The sequence below is a fragment of the Staurois parvus genome, unplaced genomic scaffold (assembly GCF_062004578.1).
Source record: "Staurois parvus isolate SC_StPar_1 unplaced genomic scaffold, SC_StPar_1.0 ptg000420l, whole genome shotgun sequence".
In the NCBI taxonomy this organism is placed as follows: Eukaryota; Metazoa; Chordata; class Amphibia; order Anura; family Ranidae; genus Staurois; species Staurois parvus.
The window spans coordinates 1,934,878-1,940,912 of record NW_028318216.1 but is presented as its reverse complement, the minus strand read 5'-3'; positions in this window follow the sequence as shown (position 1 = coordinate 1,940,912).

Sequence of the window (6,035 nt, the reverse complement as noted above, 5' to 3'; positions counted from 1 at the left end):
CCAGAGTGCACAGGAGAACGGGAGGGTGGTTTTGGGGAGCAGGGGGACAGATATAAGATTGAGGGGATTGCGGTGATTCCTGGGGGAAAGAGGATGTCTTATTTGTGGGCGAAGTAGAGGAGGACCAGGGTTCGGGGAGATATCCCCAGAGGTTAGAATGGTGAGGAGGGTGGCATGTGAGCAGGATGTATACGGGCGCGCATTCCTTCCAGTCCTGGCATTAGGGCCAGCAGGAGAGTGGAGTATTAGCAAGAGGTGGTGAGAGCAGTAGGGAGGAGATGGGAGCAGAAAGGGAGAGATGTACAGGTTTTTGGGTGGAGCAGAGGTTTTGGGAACACAAGAAAGGACTATGAAGAGGAGGAGTAGAGAAGGCATTTAGGGGTGTAGGGAGTGGGGATCGGGTATGGAGAGATGGTTATCAGGGGCGCTTGAATGGAGATTGCCTAGCGTGCAGTAGAGTTTCTTGTTGTAGTATCTTTCTGCAGCTAGAGTTCTTGTCCTTTAGGTCAAGCTGGTCTGGGGTCAGCGTGAGTGGTGTCTGGGTGGTCGGATCTGGAGCATTGTGTGGCTGTTTCCTGCAGGAGGATGTTCGTGCTTTTTCGGAGACTTGCTTGGCAGAGTTCAGGGTCCAGGTGGAAGTTCCAGGTTGTAGGATGAGGGTTGGCTTGAGGAGGAGAGGGATGGGTGGCAGTTGTAAAATTGATGTCCCTTGAAGCCGATGGGGAGAAGCCAATGTACCAGGCCACAGGTGACCCCTGGTGACACGGCCGTGGGTGTCCGCGGGGAAGACCGCTGGGGTGAGGGTGGATGGAGATGGCTTGTCCGGGTGCAGGGGTGGGGATGGAGGTGGATGGAGATGGCTTACCAGATGCAGGACGCTGTAGGGAGCCATTGGAGTTCACTGCTGCCCGGGTGAAGATCTGGGGCGTCTGAGCCTTGGGGTGAGCGGCCGCGCCAGGCTGCTGGTAGTGTCCACGGGGATCGGGTGGTGGTGATGCCGTACAGGGTCCTGACGGGGGCCACAGCAGCCTGGTCCTGCCAGAGGTGGCTCTTGACACCGATGGAGGGGGTCAGGGAGCCTGCTGGGGTGTCTGCTTGCTGCACCTGGGTCTAGTGCTGGGCTGCTTGGAGTGGCCCTTGGGTGGAGGGAGGAACATAGAAAATATGTTGCGGTATTTGTTTTCCAAAATGTCATTTTGTGGGTGTTTCCAATGTCCTGGTACTCCTAGGCATTCATAAATGTGACAGGCAGTACAAAATCAGCTGTGTCATTTATTCTCCTTAAAAGCCCAAAAGGTGATTCTAGGATTTTGGTCCCCTCTATGTGGTTAGACTGAAAAAATCTCACACATGTAGTATCCCCATACTCAGGAGAAGTAGCAGAATGTGTTTTGGGGGTGTAATTGCAAGTATGCCTATGCCGTGAGAAATAGCTTATTAAAATGACACGTTTGTGTGAAAAAAATTTAATTTTGTCATTTTTTACAGCATCGTGGGGGAAAAAAATATTACAACTTCAAAAAAAAATTGTGGGTTATTTGTACCAAAGAAATGTAGCAGAATACATTTTGGCCTAAATGTATATAGACAGTTATTTGCATACTCAAATACTGCTGTTGTAGAGGGGATTGCAGAAGCCTAACACAGATTTATATATTTTTAAGGAAACCTAGAATTCATTTTACACCATTCCAAGCATCAATGCAGATCTTCTGGTCTAATAACACTAAAATTATGCAAGTAATATTGATTTTTTTTTTTTTTAGAGAATTAGTGATACAGTAGGTAATGACAAAAATAGAAACATGACAGTAGCCGCTTCAGCAGCACTCTACTGAAAGTTAAAATCAAAAAAAGATTAGTGCAAGAATTGAGTTCCAGCCTAAACAGGCCAAAACTGCGAAAGCCCAGAATAATGGCATGTAGGAACCTGGTCCATTACATGTCTAACATAAAATATTTTTTCACCAATATGAGACCCTAGTGCAAGTACTGCTTGAGGCATCTGTGAAGCGGTTTCCATCAAAACTTGCATTACATAAGAGTTCAGTTATTGTGCATAAAACACAACATGCTTAAGTTCCTCCTGTAGTTGGCTTCCTCTGTGCTATTCCATGCAGAAAGAAAACACTGCCCAGAAAAGTGTGGAGTAAGGCCTAATTCACATCCACTGCATTACAACACACCAACAAGTGTGCAGTGCAGTCTGGTGTGATCACTGCAGTGCTAATGTACTCTATTTTGTAGTTACCGTATATACTCGAGTATAAGCCGAGTTTTTCAGCACATTTTTTGTGCTGAAAAACGGCCCCCTCGGCTTATACTCGAGTCAACGTCTGCAGATGACATGCCGTCCCTGTCATCTGGACACACCCCCGGGATCAATCCTCGCCGGTGATTGGCCGCCGGAACTGTAGCTCAGGAGAGGCAAACAGGCGCCCAATCACCGGCGAGGAGGTGGAGCTTGGAGAGGAGGAGCCGAGCGGCACCGCGAAGATCGAGCGAGTGAAGAGGAGGAGAGCGGCCGGAGAAGGAAGACATCTGACCGGTAAGTGTGTACCATGGGAGAGGGAGGGAGCGAGCGAGCCCAGGCTGGAGCAGGGGTCACCAACGATGGGGCACTATTTCTCCCCCCACTGACACCAACGATGGGGCACTATTCCTCCCCCCACTGACATCAAAGATGGGGCACTATTCCTCCCACACTGACACCAACGATGGGGCACTATTCCTCCCCCCACTGACACCAACGATGGGGCACTATTCCTCCCCCCCACTAACACCAACGATGGGGCACTATTCCTGCCCCCCACTAACACCAACGATGGGGCACTATTCCTCCCACACTGACACCAACGATGGGGCACTATTCCTCCCCCCACTGACACCAACGATGGGGCACTATTCCTCCCCCCCACTAACACCAACGATGGGGCAGTATTCCTCCCCCCCACTAACACCAACGATGGGGCACTATTCCTCCCACACTGACACCAATGATGGGGCACTATTCCTCCCCCCACTGACACCAACGATGGGGCACTATTCCTCCCCCCACTGACACCAACAATGGGGCACTATTCCTCCCACACTGACACCATTGATGGGGCACTATTCCTAACCCCACTGACACCAACGATGGGGCATTATTCCTCCCCCCACTGACACCAACGATGGGGCACTATTCCTCCCCCCACTGACACCAACGATGGGGCACTATTCCTCCCCCCTCGGCTTATACTCGAGTCAATAGTTTTTCCCAGTTTTTTGTGGTAAAATTAGGTACCTCGGCTTATATTCGGGTCGGCTTATACTCGAGTATATACGGTATGTGGCCAAGTGCAGAGTACTGGCCATGTGGATCCTACTATACAGGCTCTGCCTGAACACTAACCATTCTTGGCAGAGACTAAATGATAGTTGCCACACTGCAGGTCATCAGACTGGAAACAGAGGGCACAACATAGAAAATTTGATGTGTCAAAATTAACTTTACACTTCATGAGGGCTACCCCTGAACACCACTGGCAGCTGAAAAATTTTACTTACCCCCATAAATGTGTTTAGTGCTAGCGCAAGGTTCAGTAAACCTAACCCACTTTTATACTGTAGCACTAAATTATAATTTTTACAAACAATTCATATGTTCTATACCTGTACCACTAAAGAGAACTAGGCTAGTGCTACTCACTTAATAGATGAACAGCCCATCTGATGTTTGTTCAGGACTTCCCATTCAGAAAAGAAGCTATTAAAAGTAAAAGTATGTGAATCAAAATACAAAACGTACATACTTATCAATCTGATGCTGCAGCTATCCCCTGCCAGATCTAAGCCCAAGAACTGAGCAATCACATGACCACTGATCACTCAGTTCTTGGTGTGCTCTGAGTAGAGTGTAGTGACAGAGTCAACACTCTCTGCTCTGTCTCAACAGTGCTCACTGGAGCACTTGACTGGAGTGGGGGCAAGCACAGCTGGCTCCAGCTTTCAGCCACATGCTGAGAGCTACAGCCAGTAGGCAATTAGCAGGTGGGGGGATCCCGACAAATGGTCGGGATCCTTCTAGAGCCTGGAGTGGCTCTATGATGTCAGCTGATTCTGGGTCACAGGAGTGCAGAAGTAAGTGCACTCCTGCACCCATAAGAGAAGTACGACCAAAAATAGCATTGGCTATACTTCTCTTTTAACACAGTATTCAATTTCTTTTAACCACTTGCCCTCTGGAAGATTTACCACCCCCCCCCCTTCATGACCAGGACATTTTTTGCTGTTCGGCACTGCGTCATTTCAACTGCTAAATACGCGGGCATGTAATTCTTTACCCAAACAAAATGTATGTCCTTTTTTCACACAAATAGAGCTTTCTTTTGGTAATATTTGATCAGCTCTGCGGTTTTTACTTTTTGTACGATAAATAAAAAAATACCGAAAATTAAAAAAAAAAAAAAAAAAAAAAGATATTTTTCACTTTGGGTTATAAAAAAATATCCAATAAACTCAAAAGTTATTCATAAATTTAGGCCAAAATGTATTCTGCTACGTCTTTGGTAAAAAAAATCCCAATACATTTATATTAATTGGTTTGTGTGAAAGTTATAGCGTCTACAAAACTATGGTGTATATATATATATATATTGGAATTTACACAGCCTTTACTTTCTGACTGCCTATCACATTTCGTGAGGTGCTAAATGCCAGGGCAGTACAACCCCTTCCCCCATATTACCCCTTTTTGGAAAGTAGACACCCCAAACATTTTGCAGAGAGGCAATTTGGGTCCATGGAACATTTTTTTTGCCACAAATTTTTTGAAAATAAGTTTTTTTTTGTTTTTTTTACACACAAAGTTGTCATTTAAATGATGTATTGCTCATGCATGCCATGGGTACATGTGGAATAACACTCCAAAACACATTCTCCTACTTCTCCCACGTATGGGGATACTACATGTGAGAGACTTTGGCAGACTAGCTACATACAGGCCCCCAAAATCCAATGACCACCAAGATCGGTGTGATCAGATGCTGTCCCAATTTAAAAATGGCACTGTTAAAGTATGGCGAAACGGAAATGATGAAATGCTTGTAGCTTCCGGTCTCTTAGACCATAGAGATTATTGGAGCCATTCTAGTCTCTGATCAGCTCTATTGTCAGCCAGCGGAACTACAGGCTGCATTCTCAGATTCCCCTGTGGGACAGGGGAGGAAAGGTCCCTTCCCGCTGCTTGTAAAAACGATTCAACAGCTAATTGGCTACTATGATTGCTTTTACATGAAAGCAGATTGTCAGCTGAAGACATCATGCTGGTATAACCAAAGTCCAGCGACGTACCGGTACATTGCTGGTCCATGTTGGGCATACATGTAACAGCAGAGAACACAGGCATATGATGAATCGGGTCTGTGGACCAACATAACTGCAATTCAATCTTTTTTGTCATGCCCATGTTGATGGTTAGGCCCAAAAAAGTTTTAAATTCAGAAACCGTGATAAGTTTTCAATGCGAATTGTCTGGCAAGAGCTGAATTTGTGCGTACGGCGATGTGTTGTTGCGCGTATACATTGCTTTGGCCCATAATCAATTGATACAAATCTTCCATGAAAAACAAAGGGGCTAAATGCTAGTGCTGGCAGCGAAGGGGGCCGATCCTGCTAACACTGCGTTTTTGGGGACACTATACAAAGCAGGCACTAGTATAGTTCTGTTCATGATCATTATATTGATCTGTACAAACACTATACTAGTAATGGCAATGATCAGCAACCTATAGGATGAGCGTGATAGTGTGCAGGCAATCGAACACTAGCTGTCCCTGGCTGGGAGGGGCGCTAACTGACCCTGGCGCTATCTGATGTCGTTAGAGGCAGGAATACAGTGATCAATGAAAAATTCTATACACTGACACTGTACTAATGGCACTGGCTGAGTGAGGAGGCGATCAAAGGGTTAAATGTGCTAATCGTGCGTGCGTGCGTAAAACGTAGTTCTTTTACTTGGTGGTGTTCTCGCTTCTCCCCTGGGATGGGGGACG